The sequence below is a fragment of the Chelonoidis abingdonii genome, chromosome 1 (assembly GCF_003597395.2).
Source record: "Chelonoidis abingdonii isolate Lonesome George chromosome 1, CheloAbing_2.0, whole genome shotgun sequence".
Lineage (NCBI taxonomy): Eukaryota > Metazoa > Chordata > Testudines > Testudinidae > Chelonoidis > Chelonoidis abingdonii.
In genome coordinates, this window is record NC_133769.1 from 372,580,247 (window position 1) to 372,594,123 (window position 13,877).

Sequence of the window (13,877 nt, forward strand, 5' to 3'; positions counted from 1 at the left end):
CTAAGTATCTCTAGAGATTACTGCGTGTGAACTGTTCTCTGTTTCTCCATTGGAATGTAATCAGTTCCAATATTTTAATCTTGTTCTCTTCTATCATCTCACCCCTTCTTTGTTTCTTTTCTAACCCAAACAGTTCCAGACATTTCACTCTGTCTGCCTCTGGCAGCCTCCCCCATTCTCAGAGCCTGTCTGGAAAACCCCTTTCTATCTGCTACATGCTTTATAGAGACTGAGTGACCAAACTGAGCTCATGCCAGAGCAGGTTATTCTCTTTGCCATTCCTTAGGCATCTGAACATTGTCTTTGTTTTGGCCATTTCTGCAACTGGGCAGGAGTTTGTCAATGAAACCAAGAGATTTTCCCTGTGGTGTGTTCTAGTTGGGATGGTTCCCTGCTTTACGTTTTGGAAAAGGTTTGGTGTTTTCTGCACTTTCACATTTTGAGGATCGGGAAGGGTTGCGGAGGATTGCAAGGGTGAATAGGAATCCAGAGGACTTGTAGCAAGTGGTGCAGGGATAGACCGGAGAATCACACTGTCACCAGGAAAAGGCAAGTCTACGTGATTGGGGACTCCTTACTGAGAAGACTAGACAGGCCTGTAACTAGAGCTGATCCAGAGAACAGAAGGGTGTGGTGTCTGTCGGGTGGTAAAATACGGGATTATGGACCTGAGGCTGAAAAGGATCCTAATGGGAGGGGGTAAGACTTGTCCTTCACAGTGGGAACAAATGATACGGCTAGATTCTCGCTGGAACGTATCAAGGGAGACTATGCCAGACTGGGGAAGACACTTAAGGAAATCTCGAGGCTCCAGGTGATCTTCAGTGGGATTCTGCCGGTTCCTAGAGAAGGGCAACAAAGGTGGACAAGATTATGGTGATCAACAGATGGCTCAGGCAGTGTGCTATAAGGAGGGCTTTGGGATGTATGGCCACTGGGAAGCATTTACAGACAGACAACTGTTCTCTTCAGGATGGACTTCACCAGACTAAGGAGGGAAATAGTTTTCTAGAATGAGACTCGCAAAAACTGAATTAAGAGAGGTTTAAACTTAGGAATTTGGGGAGATGGTTGGTGAGATCGTCCAGGTAATCTCCATGCCAAAAATTTAACACCTTGAGAGGGAAGAAAACAAAGTAAGAGAGGGTACAGCCGTGGACAGAAGAATTGACATAAGGAAGGAAGGTTAGTGTAGATACCAGTCTAACAGGTGATGCTGTGGTGAGATGTCTGTGCCTAATCGGGTAAGAATGTCAGTGAAGCAAACGGCAAAAAATTAAGATGACTGTACACTTACGCGAGGAGCCTACGGGAACAAAATGGAGGAACTAGAGCTACTGGTGGAGGAAGTGAAACCAGATATTATAGGATAACACAAACATGGTGGAAGAAGTAGTCATGACTGGAGTACAGGTATTGAAGGTTATGTACTGTTTAGGAAAGAGAGAAATGAAGGCACACGATGGTGGAGCATTGTATATCAATGATGAGGTTAACTGTAAAGAAATAAGAATTGATGAAATGGATAAGACAGAGTCTGTCTGGGCAAAAATCACACTGAGAAAGAAAAGCTACTAGAGCCTCCCCTGAGATAGTGCTTGGGTGTGCTACAGACCGCCGGGATCTGATTTGGATATGGATAGAGACCTCTTTAATGTTTTTTAATGAAGTAAACACTAATGGGAATTGTGTGATCTTGGGAGACTTAACTTCCCAGATATAGACTGGAGGACAAGTGCTAGTAAGAATAACAGGGCTCAGATTTTTCTGGATGTGAGAGCTGATGGATTTCTTCACCAAGTAGTTGAAGAACCAACAAGAGGGGATGCCATTTAGATTGGTTTTGGTGTAGTGAGGACCTCATAGAAGAAATGGTTGTAGGGGACAACCTTGGTTCAAGTGATCATGAGCTAATTCACTTCAACTAGATGGAAGGCTAAAAAAAATAGATCTGGGACTAGGGTTTTTGACTTCAAAAGGGCTACTTTAAAGAAATGACGGAAATTAGTTAGGGAAGTGGATTGGACTGAAGAACTTGTGGATCGAAAGGTGGAGGAGGCCTGGAATTACTTTAAGTCAAAGTGCAGAAACTATCAGAAGTCTTCATCCCAAGAAAGGGGAAAAAAATCATAGGCAGGAGTTGTAGAGCAAGCTGGATGAGCAAGCATCTCAGAGAGGTGATTAAAGAAAAAGCAGAAAGCCTACAAGCGTGGAAGATGGGAGGGATTAGCAAGGAAAGCTATCTTAAGTGAGGTCAGAACATGTAGGATAAAGTCAGAAAGGCCAAAAGCCATGTAGAGTTGGACCTTGCAAAGGGAATAAAACCAATAGTACAAGGTTCTATAGCCATATAAATAAGAAGAAACAAGAAAGAAGAAAGTGGGACCACGCTAAACATGAGGATGGAGTGGAGGTTAAGGATAACCTAGGCATGGCCCAATATCTCAAGAAACTTTTCCTAAGTCTTTAATGAGGCTAATGAAGAGCTTAGGGATAATGGAAGGATGACAAATGGGAATGAGGATATGGAGGTAGATATTATCACATCTGAGGTAGAAGTCAAACTCGAACAGCTTTAATGGGAGAAAATCGGAGGGCCCAGATAATCTTCATCCAAGAATATTATGGGAACTGGCACATGAAATTGCAAGCCATTAGCAAGAAATTTTTAATGAATCAGGTCAACTAGGGGTTGTGCACGTACGACTGGAGAATTGCTAACCTAGTTTCCTATTTTTAAGAAAGGGAAAAAGGTGATCCGAGTAACTATAGGCCTGTTAGTTTGACATCTGTAGTATGTCAGGTCTTGGGGAAAAAATGGAAGGAGAAAGTAGTTAAGGACATTGAGGTCAATGGTATTTGGGACAAATTACAACATGGTTTTACAAAAAAGCTGGATCGTGCCAAACCAACCTGATCTCCTTCTTTGAGAAGGTCAGAGATTATTTTAGACAAAGGAAATACAGTAAATCTAATTGACCTCAATTTCAAAAAGGCATTTGACACGGTTCCACATGGGAATTATTAGCTAATTGGAAAAAAGGGCTCAATATGACAATTGAAAGGTGGATAAGGAACTGGTTAAAGGAGAGACTACAATGGGTCTTACTGAAGGGTGAACTGTCAGGCTGGAAGGAGGTTTTACTAGTGCAGTTCCTCAGGGATCATTTTTGGGACCAATCTTATTTAACCTTTTTATTACTGACCTTGGCAAAAAAAGGAGGAACGTGCTAATAAAGTTTGCGTATGACACAAAGGCTGGGAGGTATTGCTAACACCAGAGAGGAACCGGGATATCACACAGGAAGATCGTGGATGACCTTGTAAGCTGGAGTAATAGTAATAGGATGAAATTTAATAGTGAAAAGTGCAAGGTCACGCATTTAGGGATTAATAATAAGAATTTTTGTAATAAATTTGGGGACACAAAAAGTTGGAAGTAACAGAGGAGGAGAAGCATCTTGGAGTATGGTTGATCACAGGATGACTATGAGCCGCCAATGTGATATAGTCATTAAAAAGCTAATGCAGTTTGGGATGCATTAGGCGAGGTATTTCCAGAAGGGATAAGGAGGTGTTAGTACTGTTATATAAGGCACTAGTGAGACCTCATCTGGATACTGTGTGCAATTCTGGTCTCCCATGTGTTGTGAAGAGGTGTGTGTCAGATGCTACGGTGTGGTGCTCTGCTCTCTCCTTGTTGGTATCACTCGGCTGCGTGCGTGTGTTCCCTCTGTGTGCTGCCCCAGCTCTGCGCAGATAGCGGACACAGCAGACCCGAAGAGAACCCCCAATGACCACAGAGTCTAGTAAGGTACGAAGGCACCCAGGCCAGGTTTATTGCCGTATTGGATACAATAATAGTTCCTGTAGGTTTCTTAGCCTAATTCAGGGCATACTACCAGGTACCCACGGTCAATGGACTCAGCTCAGTTAGTGGCGGGACTTTCCACTGCCCCCTCGGCCGGACAAAGACATCGCCCAGGGAATACATTCTCATACACAGGTACAAACAAGTTACACATCACTCCTGACGTATTGAGATGCAACCTCTCTACATAGCAAGATACAACCCCTCTACGTAGTAAGGTGCCGCCTCTCACCTGTTGCACATGTGGTTTGAACAAAACAACTCTATCCATCATTTACCCTTTTGCCCCTGTCATTGGGATGGGTCGGCCTGTTCCTTGTTATCTGTGTGGAATGTGCAAGTATGTGAATGTTCTGATCTCTAGTGTTCAGTACCTTTTAGGTACGTATCTTCTTCAGCAGCATCAGCCCTTTCCCTGCCAGCCTCTGTGAGCAGGGCCTGCCTCTGGCTCACAGCCTCACTTGGTGCTTTATGTTAGCAAAGTCTTGACCATTTCTTTAGTTCAGGCCTTACGCCTCATACCAGGCCTCTGATAACCAAGGTTTATGTCTCAGGGCCTCCTCTTACTACACCATGTTTAAGAAGGATGAATTCAAACTGGAACAGGTTCAGAAGAAGGGCTACTGGGATGATCCAAGGAATGGAAAACCTTTTTATGAAAGGAGACGCTCAAAGAACTTGGCTTGTTTAGCCTAACCAAAAGAAGGCTGAGGGGAGATATGCTTGCTGTTTATAACATATATCAAGCAAGCTAATATCAGGGAGGGAGAGGAATTATTAAGCTTAGTACCAATGTGGGACATAAGAACAAAATAGGTATAAACTGAACACTAGGGTATGTTTAGACTTGAAATTAGACGAAGGTTTCTAACCATTAGAGGACTAGAGTTCTGGAACAGCTTCCAAGGGGAATGGCTTAAAAAACTAGCTTGATAAGTTTATGGAGGGGATGATATGGTGGGATAACTTAATTTTGGCAATTAATTGGGCAACTGATCTTTGATTATCAGCAGGTAAATATGCCCAATGGTCTGTGATGAGATGTTAGATGCAATGGGATCTGAGTTACTACAGAGAATTCTTCCTGGGTGCTGGCTGGTGAGTCTTGCCCACAGTTTGCTGCTCAAGGTTTAGACTGATCGCCATATCTTGAGGTCGGGAAGGAATTTCCTCCGGGCAGATTGGCAGAGGCCCTGTAGGTTTTTCGCCTTCCTCTGCAGCAATGGGGCATAGATCATTTGCTGGAGGATTCTCTGCAGCTTGATGTCTTCAACCACAATTTGAGGACTTCAATAACTCAGACATAGGTTAGGGGTTTGTTATAGGAGTGGATTGGGCAGGATCCTGTGGCCTGCTTTGTACAGGAGGTCAGACTAGATGATCATAATGGTCCCTTCTGACCTTAAGTCTATGATTCTATATGGGGAAGGCCCACTACAGTGGGCTATTAGCCGGGCTGGTGTTTCCTGCTGGTGCCTATTAAGGTTTACCCACATTATGATGTGTAGGAATGAGCATTATCTGGATCAGTTCCTTCATAATTCATTTCTCTAAGTAATGAAAATCTCATTTTTCAGTGTGTGAAAGCAATCAATCTGCTTCATCCCATGACAACACCTCCAGTAGTGGATGCAGTGTCTCATGTTAACATTGTCTCTCTGTCTAGGCATTTGTACTGCTACCATCACCTTAGAGCCTGGCACATACAGGAAGTCAGAGGAACGTACGGTACTGTTCGCACTAGACACCGTTCTGACTCAGAGTTGGATACCTTCTCCCTATTCCATGTCAGATTCCAATACAACTGACTTCACCAACCCCTCCACCTTCATCCTGTGGGCATTCCTGGCCTGGAGGTGGACTATGTCTGGATCTCCATCTCCTTCTGCACCATGTACGCCATAGCCATCTTGGGGAACTTCACCATCCTCATCATTGTCAAGAGGGATCCAAGCCTCCATGAGCCCATGTACTATTTCCTCGCATGCTGGCCGTCACTGATTTTTTACTATCTACGTCCACCGTTCCCAAAATGCTGAACATCTTCTGGTTCAGTTCCAGGGAATTGATTTCAGTGCCTGCCTCACCCAGATGTACTTCATTCACTGCTTCTCAGTGATGGAGTCTGGGATCCTCGTGGCCATGGCTCTAGATCGCTACGTGGCCATCTGCCATCCTCTGAGATATTCCACCATCCTGACAAACTCTGTGGTGGCCAAGATCGGCCTGGCCGTGTGCTGCGCAGGTGGTATACTCGTAATGCCCAACCCCGTCCTGGCAAAAGCAGTGGCCATATTGCAGAACCAACATCATCCCCCACAACGTACTGCGAGCACATGGCCGTTAGGTGAAGGTTGCATGTGCGACATACGCGTCAGTAGTTACTACTCCCTCTCTGTGGCATTGTTGATAATGGCTGTGGATGTTTCCTTTATCTCCATGTCCTATATCCAGATCCTCAGGGCCATCTTCAGCCTGCCCACAAAGAACGCCCGGCTCAAGACTTTTGGGTACCTGCAGCTCCCACCTCTTTGTGTCTTCTTACATTTTGCATCCCATCTTTTTCCTCCATCCTCACACATCGGTTTGGCCAGAATGTCCCCTGCACTTCCATGTTCTCCTTGCTAATGTGTATCTCCTGGTGCCCCCCATGCTGAAAACCCCATCGATCTATGGAGTGAGGACCAAACAGATCAGAAACAGGCTGCTCCGGTTCTTCACTTGTAAAGGGACCTAAAGTTTCTCTCCTGCTGCTTTGGCTCTCATACTGAGCTCCATGCAGAGCTGGCTGGTGCATGGTGCCGCACCCTCTTCCCTGAATCACTGACTGGACAGTCAAGAGACATTAAATCTTTTCCTAATCCTAGTGTGCGGTGTCAGCATTAGAACCTGGGGAAACTGGTCTAGGTAGAACTCACTGGGTTGCCAACTTTCTATTGCTGGTAATGGACCCCCAAGTCCCCATGCTGTACCCCCACCTCTTCTGCCAAGGCTCTGTCCCTGTGCCTCCTCTTTCCTTCATATTTTGCATCCTCTACTTTCCTACCCTCGTCACACCTATCATTTTCACCTCCCTTACCCACCCCCAGCTGCAAGGGAGTGTTTCAGATTTCTGTCAAGGTGACCACCGTAACGCGTGATTCCTGGGGCTATTGACGTCTTGAAAACTCTATTTTTGGCAGATAACTTAGGCAAGATTTGTGACAAGAGCATTGTATCTAATTTTAATATAAAAGGTAGGAGATTAAATAAATACAGATCCACTCCACTCTAATACTAACGTTCTCACATCTTCTGGCAAGTTCACATAAGGGCACTGGTTAGCTTAAAATTTATATATATATATAGTGACAAAGTTCCTCCTCTACATATATATATTATTGTTTATTACCCAGTCTGCCCATCCCTCAATGCAACCAACCCCTTTTCATGAGCAGATTTACCTTTACAGAAGGTAGATTTTAAGTGGCTTAAGTAATAAGTGTACGATCATGTAGATTCCTCAGAAATAAAATAAATGGCAATCTGAGTTCTTTAAACTAGACAGGATTGAGTCAAGCAATGTCTCAGCCTCATGGTACAGTTTTCCTAATCCTCCATACACAGGCTGAATTTCTCCTTCAGCCTGGAGAACCTGCCCAGTCAGAGTCTTTCATAGTGTTGCCCTTGTGATGGAAATTAATTTTTTACAGCAAAAGCCCCGAGTACCGTTATGAGAAAGTTCAGGCCACAAGAGGTAGTCCAGCTGTACATGGAGCTGGTCATACCATCCTTTCATGAGGGCAGGCGCAGGTTTAAACAAATAAGAGAAAGTTCTTCTTCACACAGCACACAGTCAACCTGTGGAACTCCTCGCCTAACGAGGTTGTGAAGCCAGGACTAGAACAGGATTTAAAAGAGAACTCGGATAAATTCATGGAGGTTAAGTCCATTAATGGCTATTAGCCAGGAAGGGTAAGGAATGGTGTCCTAGTCTCTGTTTGTCAGAGGATGGAGATGGATGGCAGCGAGAGATCACTTGATCATTGCCTCTTAGGTTCACTGCCTCTGGGGCACCAGGCATTGGCCACTGTTGGTAGACAGATACTGGGCTAGATGGAGCTTTGATCTGACCCAGTACGGCTGCTCTTATGTTCTTGCTTCGATGTTCTAGTAGGGACCATTATCCATATTCTGGCTAGAATGTCCACAGTTAAGTCCATCAGATGGGGATATGTTTCTTCTATGATCCATTTGTGCATTGAGGGTCACCAACTTGAATAATCCAGTCACAATATGCTGTCTGACTGGATGTAAACTACCTGTGGGACTCCAATTGAGCAAACACATTTGAAATACTTTTCATAACTTAGGTCAAAAAATGATACATGCATAAAATAGGGTAAGATATTCAGTAAATCACAAACATTTCCATTGATATATTACATGAAATGCAGGAGGAGAAAGGAGCTGAGTACATAGCAAAAGACAATAAACGAGTGTTTTCCCCGCTATCCATTACACATGCTGAAATTGTCGCTCTCTCACTTCCCTTGTTCAGTGACAAAGAGTCCTGTGGCACCTTATAGACTAACAGATGTATTGGAGCATGAGCTTTTGGGGGTGAATACCCACTTTGTCAGACTCATGTAATGGAAATTCCAGAAGCAGGTATAATATATATAGGCCAGAATGAGTCTGGAGATAATGAAGTTAGTTCAATCAGGGAGGATGAGGCCCGTTCTAGCAGTGAGGTGTGAATACCAAGGGAGCAGAAACTGCTTTTGTCCTTGGTAGCCATTCACAGTCTGTGTTTAATCCTGAGCTGATGTGTCAAATTTGCAGATGAAACTGAAGCTCAGCAGTTTCTCTTTGGAGTCTGGTCCTGAAGTTTTTTTGCTGCAGGATGGCTACTTTAAACTGGCCTTTGTCGTTCTGTGACGATGTGGTTCTGGCGGGACCCAACTGAGAGTGCCAAAATCAGGACCAATTGCTTAAACAGGGCAGTCACAGCCCAAGGCTGGGTTTTTCACTCTTAAGGCAAACAAACCAGCCAGACAAAAGACTTCGGTGTCACCCACTGGCTAACCGCAAGTCACACAAGCAATTTCCTTAGACACTCCAAGTCTTCCAGCATCACCACCAGTCCCACACGGCCTTGGGATGAATGGTTATGAAAACCAACACCCCAGTAAAGAAAAGGTTCTCTCGATCCAAAGGACCAAGCCCCAGACCCAGGTTAACATACACCTCAGATCTTACCCACAAATCCCGCTGTGCCAATCCTTTAGATCTAAATCTAAAGGTTTATTCATAAAAGGAAACAAGATAGAGGTGAGAGCTAGAATTGGTTAAACTGAATCAATTACATACAGTAATGGCAAAGTTCTTAGTTCAGGCTTTGAGCAGAGATGAAGTAAACTGCAGGTTCAAATTGAGTCCTCTGGAGAACATCCCCGCTGGGATGGGTCATCAGTCCTTGTGTAGAGCTTCAGCTTGCAGCAAAGTCCCTCAGAGGTAGAGCAGGATTGAAGACAAAATGGAGATCAGGCTTCCACCTTATATAGACTTTTCCAGGTGTAAAAACCTTCTTTGCTTACTGTGGAAAGTTACAGCAAAATGGAGTTTGCAGTCACATGGGCCAGTTTTCTGCTCACTCCGGTGAGTCACAGGACGTATCCCTCTCTCGATAGGTCAATTTGTGTAGTTGATGGTCCTTAATTGGCCATCAAGCAGGCTAAGCAGAGCTGACACGCTTGTCTGAGACTTTTTCTAGTAACACAGAACAAGTTTGAAATACAGACAATACACAGCCAATATTCATACTTCAACTACAGAAATGATACAGACATACAGACAGCATAAATCATAACCAGTACCTGTAACCTGGTCTTAGACACCTTATATGATCCCCCTTTACATAGAATTTGGTGCCAACTACAGAACCTTGGTTGCAACCATGTTCTATATGGTCCCAGTTATATCATAACGTCACGGAGTGTCAGGGAGGATTGAAGTGCTCTCCTACAAGTTTTGTATATTTGCCATTCCCAATATCTGACTTGTGTCCATTTATTCTTTTCCGTTAGAGACTTGTCCAGTTGGCCAATACACATAGCAGAGGGTCGATTGCTTGCGCATATGATGGCAGTATCTTACATTGGTGGAATTGCAGGTGAAGAAACAGGGTGATGTTGTGGCTGGTCTGGTTAGGTCCTGTGATGGTGTCGCTGGTGTAGATAAATGGGCAGAGTTGGTGACGAGGTTGTTCCATGCACTATAACCACAGGACTCTTTGTTGCTTTATACAGATCCAGACTAACACGGCTACTCCTCCGATACTTCTCAGAAGACAAAAACTAGGGGTCACCCACTAAGCTCTCCTAAGCTGTGTGACTATGCAGCAGGCTACCATAGGCCGTGCAGGATGGGGAAAGAACCTCTCCCCCAGCCCAGCACCTCTCCCTGGTCCGAAGATGCTGCACCGAGAGAGAGCTGGGATGCGTCTTCTCTCTCTGCCACAGCCCAGGTGTAGCCTATAGGGCTCACCAGCTTGCTTTCCTCCCTCTATATCTTTTCCTATGGATTTCTTATTGCCTTTTGGGTTTGATTCATTGCTTTATTACAAGAGTTTATAATAGGTTTATATTAAAAGTAGTTTGGCAGGGATCCCAAACCATGTTCTGTGTGTCCCTCACCCCTGTTTGCCAGGAGCTGAGACTAGATGAAAGGGGATGGATCACTTGGTGATTACAGCATTGGCCTGCCAAACTCAGGGCTGAGAGTTCAAACCTTGAGGGGGCATCTGAGGGATCTGGGGTAAAAATCAGCACTTGGTCCTACTAGTGAAGGCAGGTGGCTGGACTCAATGACCTTCCAGTTTTATGATCTAGGTATAGCTCCGTATATTATTATTAGTAGTATTTATTTTTGATAGCTTTTCTGTTCATCCCCTCTGGGGCACCTGGCACTGACCACTGATGAAGACAGGACACTAGGCTAGATCGCCCAATGTCCATACTTAGGTTCTTATGTTTTTGTATGGACTGCAGATGTATCTTCCCCCTGCTGTGTCCCACTAGACCCCCCTCCCCTCCCAGAGCTGAGAAGGAACCCAGCAGAGCCTCTCTCTCTGCAGAGTTAGGAGCAAAGTAAGAATACACATTCATTTTCTTCTTAAATTTAAGCCTAACCAATGTCCCAGAAGTGAATTGCCATAAGATGTAAGAAAATGTTACTCCTAGAGCTGAATGGGTCTAATATTTATTTATTTACTATATTGGGGCGTTCGACATAGTTTTCAAATGTCTAAGTAGCCCCTGGAATCACAGTTATCGTTGCCTCCTCCGCACCAAAATCTAAAATTGCAGCCCTTCCACTGGTGAGGAAAGACATGGAGAGATCCAGTGAGTGACAGGGAGACGAGAGGAGAGGAGCAAGCGACAGAGGCGGGGAAGAGGTGGGGTGAGGCATGTGGTCTCAGGGGTTGAGTTACCAGCATTTAGAAAGGTGGCAGCCCAGTGAGTAATACATAGACAGATTCCCCACTTTGTCATCTTTCAGAGCACAGCTAGATTCAGGAAGGATTTAACGTCCTAAAAAACCCCTGATTCAGGGAAGAGACCAGCACCTGTCACCAGCCAGCTCTCCACAGAGCTCGTCTGAGAGGCACACACCAGGAGAAAACTTTACATCCCTTTATGAGTAAAGAGCAGAGCAGCCTGTCCCGGAGCGTTTTGGTCCTCACCCCGTAGTGATGGGGTGTTAGCATGGGGGGCACCAGGAGGTACACGTTGCAAAGAAAACGTGGAAATACTGGGCACACTCTGCCCAAACCGGTTCATGAGGGAGAGAAGAGAGCTGAGATGTAAAAGGCTGAGATGGCACAGAGGTGGGAGCAACAGTCCCAAAAGTCTTGAGCCGGCGTCCTTTGTGGAGGCTGAAGATGGCCCTGAGGATCAGGATATAGGACACAGTGATAAAAATCCCATCCAGACTGAGCCCACAAAATACCACGAAGAGGCCATAGTACTGCTCATGCTGATGTCAGCACAAGCCAGCTTCACCACGGCCATATGATGGCAGTGCGTGTGGGGGATGATGTTGGTTCTGCAATATGGCCACCTCCTGGCCAGGACGGGGTTGGCATTACGAGCATGCCACTGCGCAGCACCACAGCCAGGCCGATCTTGGCCACCACAGGGTTTGTCAGGAAGGTGGAATGTCTCAGGGGATGGCAGATGCCACATAACGATCCAAAGCCATGGCCACAAAGATCCCAGACCCCATCACTGAGAAGCAGTGAAGGAAGTACATCTGGATGAGGCAGGCACTGAAATTGATCTCCCTGGAATTGAACAGAAGATGCTCAGTGTCTTGGCAGGATGGACGTGGACAGGCCCAGGTCACTGAGGCCAGCATGCAGAGAAAAAAGTACATGGGCCATGGAGGCTCGGCTCCATACTCACAATGAACAGGATGGTGAAGTTCCCCAAGATGGCTATGATGTACATGGTGCAGAAGGGGATGGAGATCCAGATGTGGCAGCCTCCAGGCCAGGAACGCCCAGCAGGATGAAGGTGGAGGGGTTGGTGAAATTGGTTGTATTGGACTCAGACATGGAGAAGGAGTGAAGGTGTCCAACTCTGAGGCAGAACGGTGTCTCCTGCATGTACTGTACGTTCCTCTGACTTCCTTTATGTGCCACGGGCCTAGTAGGATGGTCGCTTTTCAAATGCCTGGATGGAGAGACAATGTTAAAATGAGACACTACATGCATGTGTGCTTCCAAGGCCAGCAGGAAAGTGAGTGGTGTGTTACCAAGGGTGTATTTTAGTATCTTTCAGTGCTGTATGCACACTTAATAAGGAAGCTTCTGTTTATTGTTTCTTGTGCTTCACCAGACAAGTCTTTTGAAGGAGGCACCCCCTCCACGCCAGCGAGCATCTCTGCCTGGATAAGAAATGCCCAAGATGGAGCAAGGAAGATTATGTTCCAGGAGGTGCTGCAGTATTGTGATACCTACAAGACAGAATACAGGCAATGGAGCGAAAGTGACAAGCAGGAAAGAAGAAATGAGCATACCGCAATGGAGAGGCTGATAGAAAGTTTTGGAGTGGGCAACCCGTCGTGCTGAAGTCCCTCCTGACACTCCAGACTTAGCAGGTGCAATGACCCTCCCTTCGGCACATTCAGAACTCTTTCCATGATCTCTCAAAATGCCGCGCGTACATTCCTCTCCGATACCTAGTACTTTTGGTCAGCCTCCCCTGTATCTCCCCACAGGAATGTGCATGTGCCTCTGTGTGTGTGTGCATGGTGTTGTGGGGTTTTGGGTATAAAAGCAAAGTTGTTTGAATATAAACCTCTTTATTTGTTTCCATGCAAATTGTGACAGCAGATGGCAGCAGCAAACAAGCAAGCGGTTTTACATTTATCCTGGGCCTGAACAATCACACTGCTTCCTACCTACTGACACTGGACGTCATTATGCAGTACAGTCCCAAGCACAGCAACAAACACTTCTGGTTCTCAGCTTCAAAGTGTTGCTCAAAGCCTCTCTGATTCAGATTTCTCCTCCTGTGCCCCTCTAATGCCCTTGGTGCTAAAAAAAAAGAAAAGAAAGGCAAATACAGGTCAGTGCATGGGTTAAAAGTAAACGATTTAACAAAATGAAAGGAATGTTTTAAAAATTATTTGACATGGTTAGGAAAGAATGGAAAAGCTGGTATGGGATTAGTGTAAAAAATAATCTAGGAATATAATCAATGCCAGTCAACATCATGGTTTATGGAAAATCGGCCTTGTCAAATAATGAGAGTGCATGTTTGGTTGATCAAGGGAACCATGGAGGTGCAATACACTTCAATTTCTCTGAAGCATTTCATTTATTAGAGGAAAACATTGAGAGAAACAAAATGAACACTGCAATACCAGTGGAGCGCACATAAAATGGACTATAAACTGGCTAACTGATAGATCTCAGAAAGCCGTTGTCAGTGGGCCATTGTCAGTGAATGGGACTGTT

General features: G+C 45.2%; 2 pseudogenes; one reads left to right on the forward strand and one right to left on the reverse strand.

Moving 5' to 3' along the window:
* Nucleotides 1–5,656: 5,656 nt before the first annotated feature.
* On the forward strand, nucleotides 5,657–6,608 carry LOC116824192 (olfactory receptor 52E2-like; annotated as a pseudogene).
* A 5,006-nt stretch (nucleotides 6,609–11,614) lies between these two features.
* On the reverse strand, nucleotides 11,615–12,470 carry LOC116824193 (olfactory receptor 52K1-like; annotated as a pseudogene).
* Nucleotides 12,471–13,877: the final 1,407 nt, after the last annotated feature.